This window comes from Lemur catta, chromosome 24, assembly GCF_020740605.2.
Source record: "Lemur catta isolate mLemCat1 chromosome 24, mLemCat1.pri, whole genome shotgun sequence".
NCBI classification, from domain to species: Eukaryota; Metazoa; Chordata; class Mammalia; order Primates; family Lemuridae; genus Lemur; species Lemur catta.
This window is the reverse complement of record NC_059151.1, coordinates 12,748,676-12,765,132: the sequence shown is the minus strand read 5'-3', so window position 1 is coordinate 12,765,132 and position 16,457 is coordinate 12,748,676.

The window sequence follows — 16,457 nt, the reverse complement described above, 5'->3', positions numbered from 1 at the left end:
AGCACTTTCTTTAAAAAGCCTTTAGTAAAAGAGACAAATTAGAGAAGGAAACCACAAGATCATGTTCAGCTACTAATATCTTAGGGAGGATGAATTTATCACAGCTCTGGCAGGGAAGACAGGTGTGTGGATGGAGTGGGGGGATGCCACCGCTGGGGCACAGACGAGGCCTGGGCAGCGCAGACAGAGCTGAGCTCAGGGACCAAGACCGATGACCCCACCAACCGGGCACGTCTGTCACGTAGCGATTTGTGCTAGGCACGTGCCCAGCAGAGAAAGGAGCACTATGAAGTTCAAGGCCCAGTCTGGTCTCCCACAATAGGCGACAGCCATGGAAACAAGTCAGTGTCACACACGCTCACTCCTTGCAACGTGCTCTCTGCTCTAGCTCACAGCAACCTCAGACTCCTGGGCTCAGGCGATCCTCCTGCCTCAGCCTCCCGAGTAGCTGGGACTACAGGCATGCGCCACCATGCCCGGCTAATTTTTCTATATATATATATTTTTTTTAGCTGTCCAGCTAATTTCTTTCTATTTTTTTTTTAGTAGAGACGGGGTCTCGCTCTTGCTCAGGCTGGTCTCGAACTCCTGACCTCGAACTATCCTCCTGCCTTGGCCTCCCAGAGTGCTAGGATTACAGGCGTGAGCCACTGTGGCCGAAATCTCATTTCATCCTTGGTAAAATGAAGGCAGTGAAAGTAATTAACTCATAAGCTTTTCCTGGGGATTAAAAGGGATGATGCAAGTAAAATACGTGGCACAGTGCCTGGCAGAAAATAGACACTCAATAAACGATAGTTATTGGTGTGGCATTCGGCAGCATGCTGAGCCACATCAGTGCTTACAGTTAATATTCTGTAGAGGAAGATTGTGTGTGTGTGCACATGTGTGCATGTGTGTGCATGCGTGTGCACATGGGTGCATGCATGTGCACATGCACATAAGCACCTGTGAGTGTGGTGAGGGCTGGGAGAAATATGTAGTCAGAAAGACCTGTTGGAAGAAAGGTCATTTGGGGGGAGCATTCCTAGGAGGATGGACTGGTAGGGGAGCTGGGGAAGCCGGGGAGGGGGCAGGTGTGGAGAGAACCCCAGTCTGAGAAAAACTAAAAGCAAAGGAGAAGAGCCCGAAAAATCGTGATATGTCAACCACTTTGTTAACACACAGGAGGGAGCAAAGGGAGCTCTAGAAGCAATGAGAATAAGAAGCCAGGGTGGGGCCAAATCAGTGTTTGCATCAGGAGGGCTTTGGGCTGCAAGTCACCAAATACCCAACTGACTGGGCTCAAACCACAGAGACGTTTGCAGTTGCTTTCAAGGACATCTGGGACAGCATGGTCCCAGGGTCAGCGTGGTGGCTCAACCGTATCATGGAGGAGCCAGGCTCTCTCCATCCTTCTTCCCACACTATTGTTCTGTCGGCTTCTGTCCTTGGGGCCGCAAAGGACAGTCACAGCTCCTGGCATCAGTTCCTTGGGCAACACTGTCTGACTGCTGGACAATACTACCAAAATAGCCTATAAATAAAGCAAAACTGAGCTTACGGCTGGCTCACCCCAGTGGTGTAACCGCCATCTTGGCAGAGTCATAATAAATCTAGATGAAGAAGGAAAAACATAACACTTATAATTTTTTTTTGTTAAGGTGGGTCTTTCCATGTAGGAGTCTAATAAAGATTAGAGAAAGTTTGACTTTATAGTTTAAAATTGGTAGAAAAAGCAAAGGGAAAGTAAGTAAATTTTGAAGAGATGGCAGTAAACATCTAGGTAAAAAATAGACTTCCCCCCTTTTAAGTTTATATATATGTGTATATGTAAAGCAAAAATTATAAAATGCTAAGATGCTAATGAAGGAAATTGAAGAAGATCTAAAAAGTCGGAAAGATACTGAGTTCATGGATTGAAAGACTTAACATAGTTAAGATACTAGATCTTCTCAGATGAATCTATTGTATAGATTTGATGCAATCCCAGTCAAAACCCTAGCAGCATTTTCTTGTAGATATAGACATGCTGATTCTAAAATCTGTATTGAAAGGATGAAGAGCTAGAATAGCCAAAATAATTTTGGCAAAGCTGGGCAAAGTTGGGGGACTCACATTACCCAACTTTAAAATTTGCTCTAAATCTATAGTATTCAAAAGAGCATGGTATTGATGAAAAGGTAGAGACATAAATTTATGAAAAGAGAGTTCAGAAATAGACTAACACAAATGTCAACTGAGAAATGTACAGATATTCCGGTGGAGAAAAGGTAAGTCTTTCAGCAAATCCTGCTGGACAATTGAAGATCCATTGACAGAAAGAATGAATTTGACCTCTACCTCACACCTTATATATAAATTAAAATGGATCAGAGACTTAAATTTAAAATATAAAGCATAAGCCATTTAGAAGAAAGCATAAGATAAAATATCCTTGTGACCTTCAGTTAGGCAAAGAGTTCGCATATGTGACCATAAAGGCACAAACCATAAAAGAAAAAATTGATAAATTGGACTTCATCAAAATTTTAAGTTTTTGCTTTGTAAAGGACATTGCTAAGAAAACGAAAGAACAAACAATAGTCTCAAAGAAAATGGTCTCAAATAACATCGCTATCAAAATATTTGTGTATAGACAATAAGGAAATCTCTCCAAATTCAACAACACAAATTTAAAAATGAGAAGATTTGGCAAACACATCAAACGAGACGTAAAATTGACAAATACACACAGGGGAAGATGCTCAACATCCTTAGTCACAGAGGAGTGCAGATGAAAGCCACAAAATACCACTATGTACCTATTTGACTAGGAAAAGGAAATACACACACACACACACACACACACACAAATAAATAAACAAACAAATAAGCCTGATAACGCCAAGAGCGTATGCGGATGTAGAGCAACTAGAACTCCCAGACGTTCCTGGTGGAAATTCCAAAATGATACAGCTGCCCTGCAAAACAGTTTCTTATAAAGTTAAGTAGCATCAGATAAAGCGACTATATTACCCAACAATCCCCCTCCTAGGTGTTTACCTTACAGAAATGAACATTTATATTCACACAAAACCTATATACAAATGTTTAGCTGCATCACTCATAATTACCAAAAATCTGGAAATAACCAAAATGTTCTTCCACAGGCAAACGGCTAAACAAACTGTGGTACACCCCTCCGATGGAATTGTGCTTAGCAATAACACTATTTGTTACAGGTTGAATTGCTCCCCCCCCCCAAAAAAAAGATATGTTGAGGTCTCGCCTCCAGTACCTTGGAGTATGGCTTCATTTGGAAATAGAGCCATTGCAAATGTAATTAGTTAAAATGAGGTCACGCAGAAGTAGAGTGGGTGCCTAATTCAATATAACTGTCATCCCTATAAAAGGACAGCCATATGAACACAGACACATGGGGGGAATGCCAGCTGGTGACAAAAGTCAAGACTGCAGTTAGGCAGCTGCAAGCCAGAGAACGCAAGTGGTTTCTGGCAAAGCACCAGGCGCTGGGAAGAAGAACGGAAACAGTCCCCTCCAGGTTTCAGGGGGAGCAAAGCCCTGCAGACACCTGACTTCCTTACTTGTAGTCTCCAGACCCGTGAGACAATAAATGTATGTTATTTTAAGTCACCCATTTTGTGCTACTTTGTTACAGCAGCCCTAGGGAACTAATACACTATTGCTACTATGTATCATAACCTAATGTATCAAAATGCATTATGTTAAGTGGAGAAAATGCCAAGAATTGTGAAGGGTCTGAGCTAAACTATGGTGTCTTGGGTGCTGGCAGAAGACAAGAGACTCCTAGGTCAGAGGCAAAGAAGTTTCTCACTCACAGCCCAGCAGCCAGAATGAGTTTCATGTTCCAATCAGTTCCTCCAGCCCCCAGAGGCACAGTGGAGTCAGTGGAGTGGCAGCCCCTCCGCAAATGCTGTGTTCACAATGGGATTTTGTCACAACTCAAGCACTCTACCTTAGAAAACCCCCAATCTTATAGGCAGGGCTCCAAGCCATCCTGCCCGACCTTTTGCCTCAGAACTAGACACAGCCTTTATAATCCTGGTCAGGAAATAAATCTGCCTTCATCTTCAGAGGGAGACACTACCCCTATCTTAGCAAAAGGCCTTGAAACTATAGTAGAAAATAGCCTCAAAAAGGTAGCCTGGAACAAAAGCTGTCACGAGATGTGCAGAAATGCAGTGGAGAATTAGCTCCAACAGAAGTCAGTCTCAAAAGATTACCTGTGTGATTCAATTCATATGACATTCTAGGAAAGGCAAAGCTACTGTGACAGGTTACATGGAGACAAATGGTTCTCAGGAGTTAGGGTGGAGGTGAGGGTCAAAGGGACAGGAGGAGGGAATTTTTTGGTGTGATGGAGCTGTTCTTTTATTTGATGGTGGTGGTGGTTGTGTGAATCTGTATGTGTTAAAACTCAGATCTGTATAGCAAAACTAAAGTCAGTTTTACCATATGTAAGTTAAAATATTAAATTAACACAACCCAAATATTAATAAACAAAGAATGCCTGTTATAAAAAGACGACATTGGATCTGAAAGGGTTAAAAATCACTGTTCTAACCATTCCTTCTATTTCTAATCCACTGATAGTATCTGAAATGCTGCTTCCATTTAAGGGATCCTTGGTCAGAAGCAGCCTGGCGTGAACCGTTCACACGAGTTTAGGAAAGTTCGTGTACACGTGTACACAGGAAACACAGACTACAAAGTCTTTGAGAATTAGAAGACAAACATTACGTTTTTAAATGTCTGGTTCTGATATTTGCTCAATTTAAGAGGAATCTTCAAGAGAAATGATTCTCCAATTGTGCCAACTTTCAATTACTTTCAAGCAAACAATTATATGATCTATTTCTTTAAAAGATAAAGTTTTGACCTGACTCCTTGGCTAAATCAGAAGACCAGACTTTTCCTGCCAATATGTAGGCATTTTTCATTGTAGAAATAAAGTGGAATGCTATAGAACACCTGACCTCTTTTCCCATCACAAACCAGGTCATCTGTGCCGAAACCCTTTTTTTCCCCTTCAGTTTTAATTTCTTTTCCAATATTCCTTTTTCCTTATAAAGAACATTGCAATTTTACACACTTTCAGACCATGTCCTAAGGCAGAGCTGATGCTTTGGGGAACCAGCTTAAAACGTGGTTAATTAATTCCATAACAAATATTTTTGACCTACTATTAACAAGTAGTTTATCTGTAAATTAAGCCACTTGGGGCAATAAATATGGTGGCTGAAAAAAATGACGGAATGTTCCTGTGTTTAACTGAACACATAAGTCTAACTGCTCATCTATGACTTGTCCTATAACTATAGCATTTAAAGCAATTTCAAGTTTTTTGGTTCTTGAAAAAAAAGCAAAAAATCAATTATCCTATGGTACCTTAGGAAGTTGTCTCAAAAAACTGAGTTAATTGTTCTTGCTTCCAGGTGCTTCTCCTCAAATCTTCTAACATTTTTATTTTCCTCTAGGCTTGCTGTTGAGGTTGCGTGCTTGAGTTGCTTCCAATCCATGTCCCCACAGCGATGCCACACGCGGCCCTTACAGGTGAGACACACTCCGGACTCACGCTTTCTATCTGTCACCTGTTGGCAACATTAAGGTGTCTGGCATGATGTTTTCTTTCATCGTCCCATTTTTGATTCTTTATAATATTTATATGTTCATACACATATTTTTGCTGTTAAACACAGCACATTTTTAGCTAAAGCAATTTTGAGTACAATTGCAAACACAAAATTTTAGGATGCAGAATTGCTCATAGGACCAACTATGACGAGGCCCCATTTTAATTATGATAAAAGTTTGGTGGCTCCGTCATCAAAGACATTCAGAGATACAATGAAAGTGGGACTCCAGGTCTAAGAATTTGCTTTCTGGTCTCACTTCTCCGAGGGAAAGACTAGAGCAAGCAAATTTTGGCAGTGAAGTTAAATACTTCTTTGGAAATGGAACTTGATAAAGTATGAATTCCTAGCAAAAATCTAGTCAGCAGCCATAGCTCCTTCTCTTAAACGTTGTTCAATCTGAACCTTGGAAGAACAATCGTGCAGTTTCCAAACACGGTTAGTTTGGAGCAATTGTCTTGTCCACCTCTTCCACGTCTATCAGTGACTTCGCAGTTCCATCCTGCTCGATGTAACCTTTGGCCACTACTCTCGGTGTGCTCCACTGTGTTCTACCTGCCTTACCGTGTCCTAAATCATAGAGCTGCTTGTTGGCTTCTCAAGGTATTTCCATGCGATTTCCTAAAAGCACCTTGACTCATACCTTTCCCAGTGAACCACTGAACAATTTTCCTTACAGAGCTGCTTCTATTCCAACAGAGGTAAGCATTGCTTTTACATCTAGCCACCATCTAAGAGTTCTCAGGTTAAAACCTTGTGTTCCCAAGTCAAATTTTACATTAATCAATCTGATGTCTTGTAAAATCGAAGTGATTTCCAGCACTCAATACGCACATTAGCAAGCTGTTTAAAGAACACCCAGGCTGTTCCTCCAGCTGGGTGCTCAATATATATGGGTTGAATGAATGAATGATTCAGAGTGAATCACAGGTAGTCTCCACTAGCACATGGGAGATATATGACATACTAAAAATTCTTTATCATTCATTCCTTAGAACACAGGGTTTGGATATAGCCTGGAGTGAGAGAGGGGGCCTACAGTCTAATAAATGGAAAAGATTTTTCTAGCAGATCAATCCTCTTTGAAAGAAGGCAAAGGCGGTGGTCCTGTGCCCTGCTTATCAAACATTACAAGGACAAATAAAATGAGAGAGAAGGACTGGAGAAGATGAATAGCAGGCTGGGGATTATGGAAAGAAATATGGCATCTGATCAAAAAGAAGGTCTAGAAATAGATAATAGGCTCAAAAGATCAGAATGGCAACCAGTGGCCTGTGAGGACCCGAACAACCCAGATCAACAGAAACTTCTACTGTGAAGTGAATATAGAACTAGGAGAACAATTCTCAGCGTGGAGAAGTCACCAAAGGGCAACAGCAGGACATGGCAGATGGGGTATTGGACTCTGAAAGATGCCTTTGACTTGTGCTAGTGCTGCATGGGTCCCCATGCAAACACACACACACACATACACACACACACACACACAGAGCAAGAGTCATCCATGAAATAAAAGGATATATTGTACAATGTTCGCATCCACAGAGGAAAGCTATACATAATATTTGTATTTCCTTAATCAAAGACAGTAATATTCACATCCCAAGTCACCTGATAGGGTTGGAAAATCACAAAAGCAGAAAGAACACTGGAATCAGACAGAGAGGCTGAACTGAAATTACTCGTTGAGATTTGGCCCAATTAGGAAGGTCCCCGTCATTTCACCAGGAAAGTTCCACAGAAGTTTTACCTTCTGAGTTCAATAAATATAAGCAAATCTGAAGTTCCAGCCTACAGATACATGAGAAAAGAAAACAATCTGTGGAAAGCCCATAATTCTGAGACCCAACCTGAGCAGTAATAGTGCTAAAGGCATTGTAAATGAAGGGAGTGGGGGTAAGGCCTTCATCAGGGTTTAGGAAGAAGCCAGGTCAGACATGGAAAGTAATATAATCTAGGCATTAACGAGCTCATAAGTTATTTCCACGTTCAGTTTTGGAATTGCTAAGGAACCAGGCAACTGATTGGTTTAGCAAAATGCTCTCCTCAGGACCAAAGTGAAAACATACTGTTTTATATTCTTAAGGTGTGAAAAGCAGACAGAGCAAGCTACATCTCTTTCGATATATTTATAAATACAAGTGAGATGTCTACATAAACATACTAACTGTACTTGCTAAGTATTTGGGCAGTAGTAAAAATAAGAAGGCAGTTAAGGATGTATTAAGACTTCTTGTTAAATATAGACTAGCAACTCTTCTAAATGCCTTTATAAATTGTTCCATTTGGAGAAGTTTTCTTAGCTCAGTGAATCTCTCTAGTCCACTCTCATATTCAACAGCCATCGGTAGAAGTTGCTTAATCAGAAACTACTCCGTTCGTCTTCCCTTAGCTCCCCTCCTCCTCCTCCTCCTCTTGCTTCCTCTTCCAGCCATTTCTCTTCCCTCTCTTTCTCTTTCATTTTCTCTCCTCCTCTCTTTTCTCTCGTCTTGCCATCCCTCTCCTGTCTGATGCTGTCATAATTTAGAGAAGAGCAAACAAACTGTCCAAGTGATGAAAAAGATGCTTTTATGAATTCAGTGAGTCATGATTGAGATCTGCCAAGTTCTAGGATCAAGGCTAAGCACCGCTGACTACAGAGCAAATAAGACGGAGGTGGCCCCTCCCCGCAGAGTGCATGCCATCTAGTAGGGTGGACAGACGACCAAGAGGGTGATTGCAAAACCGTGATGCTCATTAGGGCTGGTGTTCTGATAGAACAAGCCATTAAGGGGTCCCAGGGCAAGAGGATTGCACCTAGTCCAATGGTAACTTGGTGCAAATTCTACGCAGACACATGAGAACTTAACCTTCACTAAATTTCTTGGAAGATTCTGAGCATGAAAGAAACTATTAGATTTTAATGGCTTCCACACTCATAATTTGACACATTTCTCCTGGCTAAGTGTTTTGAGCTTAAAAGGATAGTTGTTATGAAATCAAACAAGATGAATAAAGGATTCTTGAGTGATATTTAAGTAATTCTGAGAGGGGTGCAGGTTATTTTTAAAAATTATGAGTAAGGAATAAATTGTCTTTGTCTCACTTTATTTTGTACATTTTTTAAAGGCAGGGATTATTTTGCTCAAGTCATCATTCTGGGATCTGGGAACAAACCACTGGATCACACAGGCAGAGTTCTTGCTCTTAGGAGCGTTTGGTAAAGCAAACAGAGCTAAATCTAGTACCTGCAGTGAATCCGGCATTGAATATGCCAAAGGCACTTTGGTTTGTATTTTCCAAAAGCAGAGGCTGAGACAAAGTGTTGGATACGGGTAGTTTATCCCGGGAAGCAGGCGTGAGGGAACAAAGTGGGTGAGATGGAAAGAGCCACTGATATAGTTGGAAAGCAAAGCATGCCTTCCAGAACCGCCCCCTTGGATGCCGAGAGACGGAGTGTTTATCCACAGGTCTCACTGGCTGAGCACTGCTCCCTGGGAGTGTGGACTCTTCCAGATGCCTGCACGGAGCTTGCACAGGGCCGCAGAGCTCCTGCTGTGTCTAAGGATGCAACGCTCGTCCTTCCCGAAGGAAAGTGACTCTATTTGCTTGGGAGCCCACTTGAAGGTGAGTGCGAGCAAAGGAAACTGTCCACGGCAGCAGCTTCTTTGAAACAGAAGTGCAGGCGTTAACCTCTGTGGAAAGCAATAGGGAGATACCTTAAACAGATACAAGTAGACCTACCATTCGATCCAGGAATCCCATTACTGGGCATCTTCCCAAAAGAACAAAGGACATTCTACAAAACAGACATCTGCACCCGAATGTTTATAGCAGCACAATTCACAATTGCGAAGATGTGGAAACAACCCAAGTGCCCATCAATATATGAGTGGATTAATAAAATGTGGTATATGTATACCATGGAGTACTACTCAGCTATAAGAAACAATGGTGATCTAGCACCTCTTGTATTTTCCTGGATAGAGCTGGAACCCATTCTACCAAGGGAAGTATCCCAATGGAAAAATAAGCACCACATGTACTCACCAGCAAATTGGTTTCACTGATCATCACCTAAGAGCACTTTTAGGAATAACACTGATCGGGTGTCGGGCAGATGGGGGAGGAGGGAATGGGTGTATACATACATAATGAGTGCGATGGGCACAGTCTAGGGCATGGACACACTTGAAGCTCTGACTTGGGGGGGGGTAGAGGGGCAAGGGCAATATAGGTAACCTAAACTTTTGTACCCCCACAATATGCTGAAATAATATTAAAAAAGAGAGGTAAAATAAATAAATAAATAAATAAATAAATAAATAAATAAATACTGAAAAAAAAAAAAAGAAGAAGTGCAGGCACTGAGGGGACATGACAGAGACCCGAGGCATCGACTGCAAATGGTGTTTTAAATCTGTTTTTCCTGATGCCAAACGAACACACCAAATCTCCAAGAGAGAAAAAATAAATAGAATGTCAATCTGTCTGCTCAGCTCTCTTACAAAATTGGTCTGTGGATGAGATCTAGCGCCCAAATCATTTCTCTTCATTCATCTTTTCCAACTGGGGGAACGCACTGGGGGACATCCCAATCAAATAGTCTGCTCCCCTAGTCTGCCTGAGGAAGCCGCGTGGTCCCATGGCCTTCTGCTGCTTGAAGAGAAGCTGCCACTGTGATGAAGGAAACAGGCAGGAAGCTGCAGACAGCAGCAAACACACTGACCACGTAGGCTTTGCCAAAGGCACAAGCAGGACCTATTTTCATCTGTAAGAGTTATGCTCTTATTTGTGTTTGAATAGTGTGTTCTAACCCATCACCAGCACAGTACAATGCTGTTTTTCCCAGAATAACAGTGATTTTTTTTTTAATTCTTATTTCAGCGTGTTGTGGGGGTACAAAAGCTTAGGTTACATATATTGCCCTCCCCCCACCCCCAGTCAGAGCTCCAAGCGTGTCCATCCCCTAGACAGTGTGCATCGTACTCATTATGTATGTATACACCCATCCCCTCCCCCCCTACATCTGCCCGACACCAGATCAATGTTATTCCTAAATGTGCTCTTAGGTGATGATCAGTGAAACCAATTTGCTGGTGAGTCCATGTGGTGCTTGTTTTTCCATTCTTGGGATCCTTCACTTAGTAGAATGGGTCCCAACTCTTTCCAGGAAAATGCAAGAGGTGCTATATCACCATTGTTTCTTATAGCTGACCAGTGTCCATGGTGTACATATACCACATTATATTAATCCACTCATGTATTGATGGGCACTTGGGTTGTTTCCACATCTTCGCAATTGTGAATTGTGCTGCTTTAAACATTCAGATATGGTTTTACTTTCATCATTTCACACCTTACCCTGGATATTTTTTGCCCAGTAGCAAGTACTTGTAATTAAGTGATCTCAATGAGGGTGGTGGTCTGTCCTTCTGGGACCAAGTTTACAGATATTTGATACGTTCTTCTTTAGAAATGCTTCTGTGATTAAAATTTTTCACAATAACGTTTGCAATTTACTTTTTGTGGAAAAATGAGAAAATTGGTAAATTAAGGTGAAGGCTATTTGGGAGTCTATTTTGTTTTTCTTCCAACTTTACAGCAAGTTTACGGTTTTTTCCCCCAAGTGAAATTTTAACAAATATTGCATGACATCTAACTATATAAAACATACATGATTGATGAAAAAGAGTTGAAAATGTAAATAAATTAGATAAAAAATAAAATCAATATATACCATTACCCAAAAGAGATAAGCAGGTATTGTTATGACCTTCTCGACTTTTTCTTCTTGGAAAGAAATTACATACATGCACATAAATGTAACTTTAAAAAGTAGGCATGTATTATATGCATTAGTCTTTTTATAATGTTTTTCATAATCTTCTCTTTTAATAAATATGTCAATTAACTGATTTCTTATAAATGCTTAGTACTTTATTATATGACATATAATTATAAATATTTTAAGTTCCTTATTGTTGGACATTTGGTAGTTTCTAATTTTTCTCCAATATAATAATTATTGTAAGAAACATCTTTTTTTTTAAGGCAGAGTCACACTCTGTCACCCTGGCAAGAGTGCTGTGGCATCAGCCTAGCTCACAGCAACCTCAAACTCCTGGGCTCAAGCAATCCTCCTGCCTCAGCCTCCCGAGTAGCTGGGACAATGGGCATGTGCCACCACACCAGCTAATTTTTTCTATATATATTTTTAGTTGTCCAGATAATTTCTTTCTATTTTTAGTAGAGACAGGGTCTCGCTCTTGCTCAGGCTGGTCTCAAACTCCTGAGCTCAAATGATCCTCCCGCCTCGGCCTCCCAGAGAGCTAGGATGACAGGCGTGAGCCACCGCGCCTGGCCAAGAAACATCTTTGTATATATATCCAAGCCCTCCTGTGAGCATATTTGGATGAGACAATTTCCTCAAAGTGGATTAGCTAAATCAAAGCTTATACACTTTTTAAATTTAGGTTATTGAGATTTTGATTTCTGTGACTATAGAGTAAGAGGAACTGAATTTATCCCCCTACCTGGAACAACCCAAAACAATGGGTAAAACATATAAAACAAGCATTTGCAGACATTGGACAGGAGGCAAAAACAGATCGTGATCCCTGAGGGAGAGAAGAAACGTGGAGAGTCCTAAAGCTGTCCCCACTTCGTGCCTTGAGAGAGTATCCAGGCCACGGCACAGGGAGGGAAGGCGGGGTGGAGCCCGGCAGGCACCTGCAGCTGAGGAGTGAGAGCTGAGGGTCTGGGAGACAAGGGCAGCTCAAGATGGCAGGACAGAGGGCCCCAGGGGAGACAGCTGAGCCCAGAGAGAATTCTAGAACTCCTCAGAGGGTCCCTCTGAAGTACTCAGCTGAGTACTCATCCATGCCTGCACGTGAGGAAAGTATATGAGGCCAGGGAAAGAAATACTCAAAAGAATCAGAGGAGACAGTGAGCAGTGCTCACCCAGGGCCAGACGCAGCGCCCGTTCCCACCAGCTTGATTGGAAAACCTCAGGTTCATGGGCACTGAGCAGAGTACGCAGGAGGGTCTTGCCTCAAAGATGGGGAATAATTGGCCCAAGTCTGAGCCCTGCTTCTGTCCTATGCCACATATCTCAAAGGGAGGCCTGAAAGGATCATACTGTTTCTAAGCAAATTACCTGCATTCCAAAACAAAACTCAGGATACTTCTGGGGATATTAAAATAGCTGCTGTTCAAACAGGTAAAATTCATAATGTCTGGTATTCAATAGGAAATGATCAAGCATATGATAAAGAAGGAAAATATGACCCATAAAGAGGATATTAATCAATAAATTCATAGAAACTGACCCAGAACTCACAAAGGTATTAAAACTAGGAGATAAAGACATTAAGAGAGTTATTATAATTGTTCCCAAACAGAGCAAGATCAGCACTTGGACATCCCCTAGACTGTGTGCCTTAAATTTTGTACCCTAGACCTATCTTATGCTTCATTTTAGTCCTGGGCCTGATCCCACATATTCAAAAGATAAAAGAAAAATGTTAGGGGGAAAAAAACTTCAAATCACACCTTTAGCAATAGAAACTAAAATGGTGAGATGAAAAATATACTGAATGTAAGAACCAAGAATGGGCTGCCCTTGGGGAAAGAGGATCTAGGATCCGGTTGATGCAGTTTTATGGCTTGTCCCTATGTATACATTTTAAAATTATTATTTAAATAGATCATCTAGGCATGCAGATTCAAAGGAACCTCAAAAGACACAAAAAGATTTGTCTCATTTTTAATTAAAAAGATACTGTATCAGAAAAAAATATATACTGGATGAAATTAATGGCAGATTACATGTTGCAGAAGAAGACATTAGCTATCTGGAAGTCATAACAACAGGAACTACCCCAATGAAATAATTTAAAGAAGAAAATGAAAATAAAATCTATAAGTAGTGGGATAATTCAAGAAACTCAATATATATGTAGAATCCACAAAGGAAAAAGGAAAGGAGTGGAGGACATTGAAAATATTTGAAGAAAGAATGAGTGAAACAACTCTAAATTTGATGAAGTTTATAAACTTATATATGCAAGACGCCTAACCCCAAACACAAAATCATAAAGAAAACGACACCAAAATATACATTATAACCAAACTGACAATAAAGAGAAAATCTGGAAAGCAGCCAGAGAAAAAAGACACATTATTCATAGAACAAAGATAGTAACAGTATATTTCTAGTAAGAAAAAATACAGGAAATAGTGGAAGAATGTTTTTAAACTGCTGAAATTTAAAAAAAGAAAACTGCCTACCTAGAATTCTATACTCTGAAAATATGTCATTAAGAAATAAAGGCAAAATAAACAATTTTTCTAACATACAAAAGCTGAAGGAGTTTATTACATGCAGTCCCACATGATAAGAAATATTAAAGAAAAATCCTTCAGGCAGAAGGAAAATGATACTGGATGAAAATCTGGATCTTCACGAAAGAGGGAAGAGCCCAAGAAACAGTAATTATCAAGAACTGTGAACGGTATGAGATTTTGCCTTATCTGAAAGTTAATAAATTAATCTCCCACAGTTTCACAGGTGCTGGTAGAAGACACAAGACTTCTGGATCAGAAACAAAAGATTTTATTACTCATACCACAGCAGGCAACAGCTGAAACAAATATGGGAGTGCAAATATCTCTTTGATGTATTGACTTTATTTCCTTTGGATATACACCTAGAAGTGGGATTGCTGGGTCACACGATAGAACTATTTTTAATTTGTTGAGGAACCACCATACTGTTGTATGGCTATATTAATGGCTGTATTAATTTATATTGCTGCCAACAGTGTACCAGGGTTCCCTTTGCTCCACTTCATCACCAACCCTTATCCTTTGTCTCTTTGATAATAGTCATTCTAACAGGTATGAGGTGATATTTCCTTGTGGTTTTAATTTGCTTTTCTCTGATGATTAGAATGTTGAGCACTTTTTCATATACCTTTTGGCCACGTGTATGTCTTCCTTTGAGAAATTTCTATTCAGATCCTTTGCTCATTTTTTAATTGGGTTATTAGTTTTCTTGTTATTGAATTGTTTGAATTCCTTATGTGTTTTGGATAGTAACCCTTTATCAGATGTATGGTTTGCAAATATTTTCTCCCATTCCATAGGTTGTGTTTTCACTCTGTGAATTGTCTTCTTTGCCATGCAGAAGGGTTTTCATTTGGTACAATCACATTTGTCTATTTTTGCTTATGTTGCCCGGGCTTTGGGGGCCATAGTCAAGCAATCATTAATCCAGAGAAGTCTTGGAGCTTTCTCTCTCTGTTTTCCTCTAGTAGTTTCACAGTTTGAAGTCTTACGTTTAAGTCTTAAAACATTTTGAGCTGTTTTTTATATGTGATCTAAGGGTCTAATTTCATTCTTCTGCATGTAGATATTTTGTTTTCCCCACACCATTTATTGAAGAGATTATCCCTTCTTTATTGTGTGTTCTTGTCAATTTTGTCAAAAATCAATTGACCATAAATGTGTGGATTTATTTCTGGACTCTTTATTCTGTTCCATTTGTCTATCTTTTAAGCCAGTACCATGCTGTTTTTGTTACTACAGCTTTGTAGTATATTTTGAAGTCAAGTACTGTGATGCATTCAGCTTTGTTCTTTTTACTCACAATTGCTTTGGCTATTTGGGTTCCTTTGTGGTTCCATACAAATTTTAGTATTGTTTTTTTCTATTTCTGTGAAAAATGTCATTGGAATTTTGATAAGGATTGCATTAAACCTGTAGATTATTTTTTGTAGTATGGTCATTTTCACACTGTAAGGCTGGTGGTGGGCACCCCTCCCCTCCCTAATGGAAAAAGAAGAACCCCACAAGGCCTGCCGAGAACAATGCCTGCAAGGCCCAGCTAAGTTAAAGGATGACCACACCTGGATGGTTACCCTGATAAGTCTCGGTTCCTGGAGTCACACATAGCACCAGCCCCTCCTATTTCTCAATACCTGCCCTAAAACTGCAATGGAAAATTCCTTGCTCTCCCCACCATAAATCTTCCCACCAAAGAAACCTCCACCCCCAGCCCTAAAAACATATATAAGCCCACTCAAAACTTCTGGGTGATGCGACTTCCCAGGCCTCTCTCTTTCGGGGCCCGTGAACCTTGCCTGGGAGCGCCCCAATAAAGCCTCATTGCTTACCCCTTTCAACTCTGCTCATCTTTCTTTCTCTGGCACCAGCCAAACCAAAAAACCTTACATTTGGTACTGAAACCCGGGAGAGGCGTTTGGCTGTGCCACCCCCTTCTGTGAACTCTCGCATTCTGGACCAGGACTTCTGCTGACTGCCTTGAAGTCCCTGATTGACGACTTTGGCCTGGGTGAGTCACCCTGTGTGGTCCCAGCCCGGATCCCCCACCGGGAACCTCTGTTCCCTCTGGGAAGCTGTTACCTGTCCGTTAAACCCTGAGCCCATGTGGGAGGCTCCCCTGTTCCAGGGGCTGAGGCTATTCGGGGATGCCTGAATTCCTCTCACCCCTTTCCATACCGGCACTCTAGTCTTGGGTGGAGATGTCCCCCCAGACTTTTGCTGCCTCCATAGTCAGGATATTGTTCCTGGCTGTTTCTCCATCCGGGTTGGGACAACATGGGTAACCAAATTCCAAAATTCCCCACGAGACGCCCCTGGGGTGTCTGCTGGCCAATGTGAAGGCCCTGGATTTAGGCATCCGGCCCAAGCATGTCATTCTGTACTGCAACACTGCCTGGCCAATGTATAAATTGGACAATGGCTCCCAATGGCCTGAAAATGGGACTTTCGATTTCAACATCCTGCAAGACCTTGATAATTTTTGTCACAGGAATG